General features: G+C 37.8%; 1 long non-coding RNA gene across 1 annotated transcript; it reads right to left on the minus strand.

Annotated features, from left to right (window-relative positions):
* Window positions 1-6,014: 6,014 nt before the first annotated feature.
* LOC135076895 (uncharacterized) lies at window positions 6,015-7,770 on the minus strand. The gene is made up of 3 exons (XR_010258346.1): window positions 7,631-7,770; window positions 7,213-7,372; window positions 6,015-6,548 (listed from the first exon to the last, which is right to left on the minus strand). It is a non-coding gene; the product is annotated as an uncharacterized LOC135076895 (long non-coding RNA).
* Between the last annotated feature and the right edge of the window lie 5,646 nt (window positions 7,771-13,416).

Consider the following 13,416-nt stretch of genomic DNA (forward strand, 5'->3'; position numbering starts at 1 on the left):
TTATTTTATTGTGATTCGAATGGCTATTCGGTCCATTAATGGCTCTTTTATTTATCAAGTTAAAGGTATATATTGCAAAAGAAAGGCTTTGAAAAAATTGAGTTAGGGAAACCGGGAAATATACTATTTCTGCTATGAAGCGTAAAATCTATCTTTATAATTGATGTACCTAAGCTATACCTACCTATTGATATTGATGTATATGATTAATAATAGGTATATTAAACTAATTCATCATTATTTTGTCTGTACCTTCTTATCTATGTATCATCCGAAATAATTTTAAGTAATGTGAGTGAGTGGACGTTTGCTCGCTTTAATAAATAAATGTAATTTTACCAAAATATCAACTTAAAATCCTATTTATAAATAGGTCCAAATATCCCTCCTATCCCTTGTAAATCGAAAGAAAGGGCCGTCAGCGGTATGCTAATTACTTAAACCAGAATACAACCCTTTTAGCATTCGCCCATTCCTACGACATGTATGTTTTATTAAAGCTTAACGTGCAAAAGTGATTTGTGGTCACATTTATTTAATGTCTCGAGAACCCAGGTTTTTGTAGGCTGTATCGGGCCGACCAAAAAGGTCTGTTTTGTCTTCAATTCCAAATGATTAATATTATTTTCTAACTAATGTTTTTGTACCTCGGATTTATTTAAATTAATGGGCGAGCGATCGTTTGGTTTAATGTGCATGACTCATTCTAATGTTGAACTTTGTTCATAAAACGTTTTATTTCTGAGCTCAGTTCAGTTTGAGGGTTAACTTAAGTATATAACTATAATTTTATAGTTTCACGGATATTAATTTATGGTGGCAGTTGAGAAACTTACTTTAGGTACAGTCATATCTATGTATAATATTGTTTAGGTAGGTAGCGTGTATTTTGTGAATGAAATGGTAAGTTCAGTTTCAACTCTATTATGAGTAAGAAGTACGAATAAAATCTTAACGACTCTACATAGATAGATGAACAGTTCAAACGCATCGTTCTGAACTACGTGTGTTTTGCTAATTTTTTTGCTAATGCAAAACAGTTTTTCCCTATGTTCACATCGTAATTACAACTCTCAATCCAAGCCCAATGCGTACGTATTCTGAAGGTACAGTTTCAAGGCTGAGTGTACTTCTTTCTAGATCGATGCAACCCGTCTAGACGAGTTATGTTTGAATGGCAATGCACATGAATAGTTTTCGCAGCGATTCATCTGTGATATCGCTTTCGTGCGAATTGCTTTCGATACGACTCTATCGTGTCGATTCGATACTCGGTATCGATGAAATTTTCTATTTGCAATAAATGTTGTCCCCACAATAGATAAGGATTGATTTCGGATACCTATTCAGTTTCACTATTATCGGCTACCATTTTTCAACGAAGAGCAAGTATGTACCTCCTCACGCTTTACGTGATTACTTGAAGAAAAACAATAAAAATCACAAAAAGTAGTCATGATATTACCAGCAATACTTATTAAATCTACCTAAGTAAATCAGTTTGTTTGTTCGTTCGTTTCACCAAATGACGTCCACAGCTGGACAAAAGCCTCCTCCAAGGATTTCCACAATGATTGTTCCAGCGTTACCCGCATCCAGGTGGCTCGAATCCGTCGGAAGCATCACACGTTTATAATGTTTGATAGTATTACTTTTTTGAGCTTGCGTTTTAGATCTATGTTCCATACAAAGTCGCCTATATCTCCGCTGCCATCGCTTACTCGTAATTTGTTTGAAACTAACTTCTACTTATTAGGCCCTTAAACAAACAAACAAACTGTAACTCAAGCGTTCATTTCATTTCTATTTCCACGCCAAGATAGACTTGACACAGAAGCTGAACTCTACAATGCTAATGAGGTTCATGCAATTATTATTTAGTATGCAACCGTATTTATGTTTGAAATATTGTCAAGTCAATTACATCTCCGCTTAGCCATCGCTTCACTTGTATTGTTAGAAACGAACTTATAAGCCCTCAAACGTTATTTACTCGAGCGCTTTCATTTCTATTTCTACCCCAGACTTGACACGGAAGCTCAACCCTACAACTCTAATGAGATGCATGCAATAATTATTTAGTATACAACCGTATTTATACGCTTGGTATATTGTCAGACACATCTCCGCTTAGCCATAGTTTACTCATACTCGAAGTTTGTTAGAAACTAACTTCTATTCGAGCGCTTTCATTTCTATTTCTACCCCAGACTTGACACGGAAGCTCAACCCTACAACTCTAATGAGATGCATGCAATAATTATTTAGTATGCAACCGTATATTTATACGCTTGGTATATTGTCAGACACATCTCCGCTTAGCCATAGTTTACTCATACTCGAAGTTTGTTAGAAACTAACTTCTATTCGAGCGCTTTCATTTCTATTTCTACCCCAGACTTGACACAGAAGCTCAACCCTACAACTCTAATGAGATGCATGCAATAATTATTTAGTATGCAGCCGTATTTACAGGTTTGATATAGCGGTGGCGGAACGGAAGCGCATCGCATGGCGGCCGGCAATACATTAGCGAAGATGACCGACACTCCGCTGCCTTCCGCCCGCTTACAAATCACGTGCGAACTAGCAGCCACGTAAACACAATATTATTATAGAACGTACAATGAGTATTATTTATGTATTTTATAGATTTAAGGCTTTATTGTACACAAAAAATTGTAATACAAAAGGCGAACTTAATGCCATAAGGCAATCTCTACCAGTATTCGTCTCTCTTCTTCTTCTCAGTCGGTACACTCTTGTCAGAGTGGTCGTGGTCATCATTTTGAATCACGATTCAGAGTGATGTTCCTCGTAATACGGCGCCATTCCTCGCGGACTGCAGCTTTCCGGGTACTTTCGCTAACCGAGCAGTTAGTTGCGGACTTGATCTGGTCCGTCCATCTCATTAGTGATCTACCACGTGGTCTGGTGCCCTCAACTTTTCCCTGCACTACGAGACGCTCTATGGAGTCATTACTGCGCCGAGATACATGGCCGAAGAAGGATAAAATGCGTGACTGAACCGTGGTTGATAGGCGCTGTCTGATGCCGAGTTCTTTTAATATAGAGTCATTGGTACGAAACTCGTATTCGTCTCTACTAGTAAGTAGGTACTCGTATTTTGTAAATAAATAAATTATTAAGATTTTTTTTCCAAAAAAGAAACGAGATACATATTCTTGACAAAATAACAATGTAAGCTATGCACTAGATACTTAACAAACAAAGCAATTTACAGATTAGGTAGGTACATGCAGTAGGTATTTTAAAATATATTAAATTGTAGGTAAGCTTGGTAACTCATAAATAACATGCAATATCACTAAAACAATCACAAAAGATTCAAGATAATTTTCATACTTCGTTGACCGGTTTAATTCTTTCAGAGAGACTGATATAAAAAAACTAGTAAGGTCTCGTTTCTAACCACTTGACCTGGCTAGTTGTCAAAGTAAAGGAACTAGCGATCGTTTCAGCCGAATGACGTCCACTGCTGGACAAAGGCCTCCCCCAAGGATTTCCACAAAGACCGGTCCTGCGCTGCGCCCGTACCAAATTATAGGTACCTCTGTATGGGAAATGTTACATTTTAAGCATTTTGTACAAATCTTGCTTGAATTCAATTGAGAAGGAGGTATGTTAATTAAATTTCCATACCCTGCGTTTATTTTATCCCGGTGCACACAATTTCCTTTCGATGTTTTAACTTGGTTTTACCTGCTACACGGTCAGATTGAAATGCATTTATTTGCCTTTACAATTACAAAGCTAACGAGCTCGGGTTAGTCATTAGTAAGAGAAATGTGACCTGGTTTAAAGTTACTATCCGTAGTTTTTATCTACAATGTTCTGATTATTGTGAAAATAGCATTTACTATGTACGAGTACTTCTAGTATTAGGATAATTCGTGTTACCATCATTTGCATATACCTATCAACTTAAAGAAAGCGAACTACTAATTTAAAAAAAAACAATTATATTACCTCATCTCTATGTTTAAATAAATGAAGTTATTACTCAATAGATTTTCAGTCCTCAATTCCATGTGTTAATAGCTAACGTGCCATGCATTAGTGTTACAGCCTTGCTTTTTAATATTAATGTGGGATCTTGTGAACGAAATATGAACACTTGATTTTGGAAAATATCGTCTTTTATTTGAAAAACCACACGCTCGTCTTTGCAGTAAAAATCAGAGTCCCGCCATCTTAGATTATTTGAATTTATATCCATTCATTCCATTCTTTCATTCATTCAAACCTTTCACTCACTCATCAACGTTCCGTTTCCCACATTCGGCCATCCTGCTCGCTGACTGTCCTCAGTCATACCAGGTCATTCATCATCGTCTTTCACACTTAAAACAATTACAGAATGCTTATGAAGCTATAATGCAATTATACAATATTAAACACTTATTATACTAAACTTTACTTTCAAGTGCTACTACTGCGCACTGTTACATTATACTTTGATTAACTAAAATTAGTAAGTTCATACAATAACTTTGGTAAATTACCATCTTTCAAATCGAAAACGACTTTAATTCAGTATACAATACTAAACAACAACATTTTATCAAATGTAGAAATGTTACAAGATAAGTATCACTTGACACATCATTATGCTATTTTGTTAAATTATACAAACATAGATATTTTACTCTTACCACTGTTGTTATGGAGAAATATATAAATAACGCTTTAGTTTAACATAAAATAATTTTAAGTCTTGTTTAAGTTAAGTTAAATCAAAAAGATACCTGCGAATATGAAAAAAAAGAATCAATCAAGGTTCTGGCCACGGTTTCATAAAGTCTGCTGAACTAGAAGTGTTGTGGGGACCCTCCACCATGCTATGCAACTTTGAGACATCATAACGATCCCTACCCTTGATACTTACCACCTTGTAAGGTCCTAAAAACTTGGACTTTAATTTAGAATGCGTACCAAACTGGGTTCTCTTAATAGCAACTAGGTCTCCTACCTGATACTTCTTGCTCTGCTTCCTCTTTCTATTGTAGCTTCGCATATTTTCTTCCTGAATTTTCAAAATTTGTATCTTCGCAGCATCTCTTAAGTCTTCTCTTTGCTTGATAAATTCTTCATGATTTTCTTTTTCCAACAATTCTATTATCTGTGCATCTTCTTTCATCTTCATTTTCGTGCCAATCATCAGTTCAAATGGGGTGGTGGAAATACTTCTCTGGTAAGTACAGTTCAATGCTCTTTGCAACTTACTAACATGCTTGTACCAATGCCCTGGCTCTTCAATGCACAGTTTGGTAAGTACAGACACAATTACTCGATGTACCCTCTCTACTTGCCCATTTCCTCGTGGAACTCCTGTTGTGATGGTCACATGTTGAATGTTCTCTGCGTCACAGTAGTCCTTGAAGTCATTGCTCGTAAAGGCGGTACCTCTGTCGCTTATAATTCTCGAGGGGTTGCCAAAACATTGCTGGTGAATCTTGAGCTTGTCTAAAGTTTCTTTTGTTGTCGTACTTTTTACAGGATAGATCCATACAAACTTCGTGAAAGCGTCGATGACTGTCAAAATGTAGTTGTACTGCTTCTTTGTTTCAGTGAACGGTCCTATGTGATCTATGTGCAATGTAGACAATGGTATACCTTCTTTGTGGATAGGATTAAGGAAACCTTCTTGTTTACCTTCCTTCTTCGTAGCTAAAATGCATGGTATGCAAGTTAAAATAAAGTCTTCTATCTTTTTTGTCAAGTCTTTTATGTAGTAGTCTTTGCTTATGTAATCAATCATCTTTCTTTTGCCAAAATGTCCAATACTATGTGCTTTGCTGATAATTTCAGTTTCCATATCTTTTGGTATAACTAGCAGCTTTTGTTGAGTTTTATAGAGTAAGTCATTCTCTATAAAATAGTCTAAGTAAGGTTCCTTCTTCGATACTTCAATGATGGCCTTCAGCCCTTCATCATTTTCTTGTGCTCTCTTGATTCGCTCGTGTAGTTGTCTTGTTATCATTCCCGTGAAGTACTGCACTCTACTCAATGCGTCCACATGCCTCATTTTAGTTCCAGGTCGGTGCTCCACTGTGTAATCGTACTCTTGTAGCAGCAGTACCCAGCGCGCGACTCTAGTGACCAGATCTTTCTTCTTTAGGGTCATCTCGAAAGCAGCACAGTCGGTGACAATCTTGAAGGGAATCCCAAGCAAGTATTTGCGGAACTTCTTCACTCCTTGAACAACTGCCAATGCTTCCAACTCGTAACTGGTGTACTTCTTCTCACTGTCAGTAGTCTTGCAGCTGGAATAATAAACTGGATGCATCTTTCCGTCGTCTGGGCATAGTTGCATTAGTATGGCTGCATATGCATGCATTGATGCATCTGTATGCAGTTCTGTTGGTGCTTCTGGGTTGTAGATCTTCAGTACTGGCTTCTCACACAACTTTTGTTTCAGGATATGAAATGCTTCTCTTTCCTTTTCAGTAAATTCAAAATGTTGGTCTTTCCGGAGTAACGTCGTCAGTGGTGCAGCAATTAATGCGAAGTTCTCGATGTACTTCCTGAAATAAGAGGTAAGTCCTATAAAAGAATGCAATTGTTTCAGCGTCTTTGGTTCGGGGTAGTTAGCTACGGCTTTAATCTTGTCGGGTGTTGGTGTGACTTGACCATTCTCAATCACATGACCTAAGTACTCGACTTTAGTGGTAAGTAACTCACATTTCTTCCAATTAATTACCAATCCATACTCGCTAGCAACTTTCAAAACTTCTCTTAAGCGCTCTAATCCCTGCTGATAGCTGTCAGATAAAATCAGCAAATCGTCGATAAATATTAAAAGAAATCCTTTAGATATGAGGTCTCTGAAGATTATATTGATAAAACGGGTGAAATATTTTGGACATATCGATAAACCGAAGGGAGCTTTCAAAAATTCGTATTGGCCCGATGGTGTTACAAAAGATGTGTACTTTATTGAGTCTTCACTAATGTTCAAATGAAAAAATGCGTTTTTTAAATCTATTTTGCTAAATACTTTAGTGTGGGCCAACTTATCGATGTGATCCTCTATCACAGGTAAAGGGAATTCATCTTTTACAATTTTACTGTTAATTTTACGATAATCTACGCAAACTCTTACCCCACCATCTTTCTTCTTTACCAAAACAAGCGGGCTAGCATATTCTGAAAAACTAGGTCTTATTATCCCATCGTTGAGCCACTCACCTATTTGGTTGTCCACTTCCTTGGTCTCCATCACAGATAATCGTCTCGGTCGCTGAGCAACTGGAATGTCGTCCTTAAGTATGATCTTCATCTCGATGGGTGCCTCCTTGGATTGCACTGGGACATAACTGTTTACCAAATCATCAACTTCCTGTCTGACCTGTGGGTTAGAAGCATAGCATGGGGATTCGTAGCCTACAACACACGATATTTGCCCTAACCAATCGTCAGAGTTACTTTCAGCTGGGGAAAAAACCTTGATTGACCCCTTATTCATAACCACTATAACGTCTCTCAAGAACTCTTGCCCTAAAATTACATCGTAGGGTATTACGTCATCGGGAATAATGTGAAATAAGCATTGAAATTTATGATCGTCTACCTCAATTGGTGCAGTGAATTTGCCAAAAGAACTTACTTGTTTCTTTCCGAGCCCAGTAAACATTACATTTTCTTGGGTAAACTTCGTAATTCCTAAAGTGAAAAATACTTTACATGTTATTAAATTTACATCACTACCACTATCAACCAAACTTTGAAAAGTTAAACCTTGAATAACTAGAGTCTTTAAATTGTTGTTTACTTTTTCGACACAATTTTGGGTGCCGGACGCCATCTTCCTGTCATCTGTCAATGTAGCCGTCATTCCGTCATAGACAATCGCGCCCGCGCCGCCATTGGTCGATACGCAATACTGCTTTGCCGACATTTCTCGACCGTCACGAAGATGGCTGCGGTTTCCGCCGTCATCAGCGCCACCTGCCGGACGTTTAACTTTGGCACTTGCACTTATGTTCACGTCGTTGCTATTACACTGCGCAGCAATATGTCCGTACGAATTACAACGGAAACACTTGAGTCCTTTTGAACGATGAGGACACGCACTCGATGTATGATCCCACTCGCCACAGTTGAAACAGCGTACACTCGGCCCTCTTCTTGGTGTTGCGTTCCTATTTCGCTCTTCTTGACGTCTATTTGCCGCGTAGTTGTTTCGAGACTTCTCCTTGAAGGCTTCGTACATCTGTAGCTTCTCTTTCAGCTCTGAGTACGTCTTGACTCCGTATAGCATGATTTTGTTCGACTCTGAATCTACTATACCTTCGATTATGTACTGGATTGCAACATAATCGGCCAGCTTGCCTTTTTTCCCAATAGCTTTCATGTCAAGCATGTAATCGTAGCACTTTTCATCCTTCCTCTTCTTTCTACTCGCCATTAATTCGTGGATCTCTTTAGTGTTCGTGGTGTCTGGAAATTCTCTGGTTAGCGCCGTTTTCAGGTCATCGTAGGTTTTGAAGGGTTTTTCTGATCGTAGCCACGTTGCCGCCGTGCCAGTGAGCGACCTTCTAGCAATCAGAAGCTGCTGTGTTGACGTCAATCCGAATATTTCGGTATTGTCTTCAATCTCCTGCGCCCATCTTGAGACAGAGTAGGTTTTGTCGGTGCCACAGAATTTCGGAATGGCTTCTTCCACGAACATTAGATTTACTGCACCTGAATTCATTTTGCTTGGCGTCGTCGTTTGCTTACTAATCGTCGTCTGGTGATCGTTGTAATCGTCGTAACCGTCGTGCGCGTGGTCGTACTCGTGGTCGGTTTCACTGCTCCGACTTGAAACAGGTTCCTCCTTGCATTCGTCGTCGTCGTCGTCGTCTTTAATCGTAAGGAAGTCGCCGGATACCCGTCGCAGCAGAAAATCGAGCGTCCTCTTGGTAGCCACGGTGAAAATCTCGCGATGACTCGCGCCACGTGCCGGCCGTCGTCGTCGTGCACAAGTTGTTCACGTATTTTTCGTTCACGCTCAAGGAATACCGTCGCCAATATTCTTGAGAGATCCCGGACGAGCCCCCAAAAATGTTGTGGGATCTTGTGAACGAAATATGAACACTTGATTTTGGAAAATATCGTCTTTTATTTGAAAAACCACACGCTCGTCTTTGCAGTAAAAATCAGAGTCCCGCCATCTTAGATTATTTGAATTTATATCCATTCATTCCATTCTTTCATTCATTCAAACCTTTCACTCACTCATCAACGTTCCGTTTCCCACATTAATGCCTAGGTATTAGACCTAGGCACTAATATTTTCTATCTACTTAGAAGCACATGACTGCACAGCAAAGTCAGCCATAAAATCATAATGCCACCGTAGATTCTGCCAGGTAATGGAAGAACCGAAGATTGTAACGTCTACAAGCTCCGCTGTCCAATAGTGATTATATGGTAATGCCATCAGCCAGCGAATGGGATTCTGGGATCGCTTTTTGCAATCATTTCACTATGATCTGATAACGATCTCCTGGTTTCTAATCATAAAAGTCTTGCAAAAAATGGCTATAACGAGAAGTGCTCAAAGATCTGTTTGATATGCCAAATACTTTTACGTGAGATAGCGCTTTTTGTATCATGAGAAAATATCAAAGACCTTAGGACTAAAAGATTTTTTGTAACCTTTATCCTGAGATAGTTTGGGCCGCAGCCAATATTCCAGGTGCTTAGAAACCTGCGGCTAGCAACGAAATAGCTAATATAATACAAACTTTGCAAGAAACTGTCTCAAAAAAAATATTTACTGCAAGTTTTTCCCCTAATCTCTACTTATCTCGGCAATTTGCTTACACAATAGTAAATTAGCGGGTGAAAATCTTGTGTTATTTTTCCGACAATCGGTGATAAAAATAAAACGCCTGTTAACACACGACAAGCGTTGTCAATACGGACACAAAACACCAATTTCAATCAACTTTGCGCCGTCGAAAAAAGAATTGATACAATCATGTATCAGGGCACATGGGCACGAATTGGCTATCGACTGGTGGACGAGGTAAATTCCGGGATGTTTGCGTTTAATTAACCCATGGTCAACAACCCGCCCCATACACTTTTCATGAAACAATTCAACGTCGATTATACCGGGCCTGTTTACTCAATTTGAATTATCAGCTGGCAAAAGTTTGATGCCATTGAGCAGAATACCTACTGTATTCTGAGAGACAATGTCTCATACATAGTGCACATACATACCTAGTCATAGTCTTGCTCTACATTAGGACGGGTTTGTATAAAACTTTATTTGTATGTTACGGTTGTTGTAACAACAGATTTTCAGAAAAGAGTTTAGCTTCATTAATTATTGGTCATAATTTTTATTCAACATTTTTATCTAATATTCTGTTAAATACTTATTTAATAATAAAGTTTTATAAAACACACAGACATGATTAGAGTGGTCCATGTACTACTTACCTAGAATACATACAATCTTTCTTTACGCTAATCGAAAGTGGCTCATTCGCCTATTGAATGGACACCTGCAACCTGCAACGTAATGGAAATTGCTAGTACTTTTTCCAACCTCTGGATATACCGACGAATGCGAATTTCCAATTTTAGACTAGAAATGGCTGAAAAAATAGTGTCTGCCTATGCTATGTGCTACTCCAATCGTAGCTCTATGATGAATGTGAATGATTCCTTTGCAACCAAAGAGTATGATAGCAGAAACAAGGTTCTGGATCCCTGGTATGATTTTAGGATCGTCCACGGAATTAAAACATTGCCTGGGCTTCGTAAAAGTCCCATACCTATGTAATTTGCTATTACCAATATTTCTTTATGACAATGATGGCCTAACAACGTAAAATTAAATCTTCCTGATTCAATTCCAGATCGGTTTTGAATCCGTGTTTTCTCTCTTGGTTGGTCGTGATGGTAATACTATGTAGTACGACAAAAATGCATTTAATGGAATTTTAAAACTGAAGCACTGGCTTAGGAAAAAATATTAAATATTTTTATTGAATTAAGACAATACATAGATTTATTTTAAGCTGATTCACTTTTATGTATAAAGTACTGAGAGAAATAATAGCATTATTCCGACATAATAAAAAGCCTTAACAATGCATTATTATTTATACGCTGATTTCGATGATACAGCAGAACGTAACGTTGATGGACAATAATAATTGCGCCTTCAATCAAATCAACTGTACCGAATGATAAATCGATTTTACAGTGCGGATTCGCCTATTCTTAGCATACTAATGTAATTGCTTAATGTACTTTTAACTGGGCGCTCAATGTGAGCCGAGAATCGTTCGTATAATACTCGATTCTAAAGGCAATCCTTAGGAATACTTCAAAGAATACATAAATGTACTTACTTAGAAGTAAAGTAATTACAAAGTAAAGATTTAAATTTTACTTTTATATAAATATTTCTAAGAAAAAAAAAAGTTTGACAGTTTGTTCCTAGCACAAACATGATAGTATCAAAAATTAATATTTTTTATGAAAATGAAAGCGTTCGATCATATCACAAATTTATAATTGAATTTCTATGAAAATTAAAGCGTTCGATCCATGATGAGGTCATTTAGAGGTGTTAAGGAATATGTAATTTGAATGTACTTTTGCCTTCCAAACTCTACATATAATTGTGATTTTAAGGAATTTAGTAAACAATTTGACTAAGTAGGTCCTACTATAAATTACCCACCTCTACTCATAAATTATCCAAGTGGTTCACAACAATCAACGTTTTCTGGACAATTTTAGCTCCAGCCACCGTTTGCATTCAATATGGATGCGTCCATCACCATCCTAATTTGTTTATAAATCCAATTAATGATTGGGCATTATAATTTGATTAATTATTCATTTTGCACGGCTGGTTTGTCAATCAATTATCTACATTGGAAATCGTTGGAAATAGACTGGGCATTAGCCATGGACTCTAATGAGCTGGGACGAGTCAGTCTCTCTCAATAATGTTGCAAGTTAAAATGATTTTACAAAAGTAGGGATTTTTAGGATCTTCGTACAAAACAATATTCCATAGGTATAAGTTACACGAGTTACATAAAGAAGATAAGTTTTCCTAAACCGTGCCACAGTATTCTTTACATGCACATCAGTTTTTTGTTACTTGTGTGTTGTCATCATAGACTGTAATTTAATAAAGAAAATTGTATCAGGCATCTTCAACAACTGAAGTTCCAGCAACAAAGCAACAGCAAGAAATAATAATATTAACTGAATACTGTAAGCAGTTCTAGCAATAGATAGGTGCCATTAAGTTAAACCCGATGTGAAAAGAAACGACACCACTGGAATCCCAAAAGCAATAACTATCTGCCCAGCCCGAACTAAAAGAAATGAGAAACACTAGAAAGCAGACGGGACGTTTCGAACAGTTAAAGTAGCTCCAATATTAGCTCAATTACCGTTCATTTAATATCGGACTTTAATCCCCCAGTGGACACCGTGGACCGCGAAGTACTAGCACAAGTATAGCTTGAGGAGAACAGCCCTCTCAAAACAATTGTCATTTGGCATTCAATTGTACTCAATGCACCACATGTAAGTAGGTCACGCCATTAGCTTGACTGTTGCCCTGTTTGTGCATGTAATACATAACATGTTTGTCCTAGTAATACATAAGAGCAAAATAACAAAAAAATTGCTATGTACGGCTAGGAATAACGCTTTAAAAGCATCTGCTTGAAATCCTAAGCACTTTGTTTGCCCTGGGATGAGAATCCCATGGCCTCAGTTGACGTGGCACATTCTACGTTCTCCCAAACCAGCATGAAAGCTTAAGCTTAAATTAATCGTAAGCAGCTGGAGCAGAAAATTGCATTGCTTGATGTCATCGATGCGCGTGACCATCAACGTATTAGCCGTTCTTCACAAACTACGCCTGATGTCTGCCCGGTCGCTCTCCACTTTACCCGCTTTGCGAAGATTCAACTTTATACTGAAAAAGTTAAATGGCCCGGAATAAAACGCCGGTAATAGAAAATGGACGGCACTCTTCATTTCCTCATTCGATATTCGCACCAAATAACTTATCGATATCTCGACGTGACGGCTCGGTGCATGCACAGGGTTCGCTCTCATGCAACTGCAAATAATAATTTCATTTATCATTTGTGTGCGATTCTGCATGGTTTATGGAATCTATTAACTGTGGGAGAATAGAAACACAGTTTATAAATGGAAAATGTGTTTCATTTTCTTTTACTGGGTAATTAGATGTTGCATTTTTTATCCTATAGAAAAACAGGCATCGGTTTATACTGTATGGAAATATGAAGAATATCGGAGAAAATAGGTGCTATCCAAGTTGATCCCCAAAGGTAGGATGATCATTTTCATTTGGGGTAAACTTCGGTAAGTATAGCAAGAAAGAATACT

Source organism: Ostrinia nubilalis, chromosome 12 (assembly GCF_963855985.1).
Source record: "Ostrinia nubilalis chromosome 12, ilOstNubi1.1, whole genome shotgun sequence".
In the NCBI taxonomy this organism is placed as follows: Eukaryota; Metazoa; Arthropoda; class Insecta; order Lepidoptera; family Crambidae; genus Ostrinia; species Ostrinia nubilalis.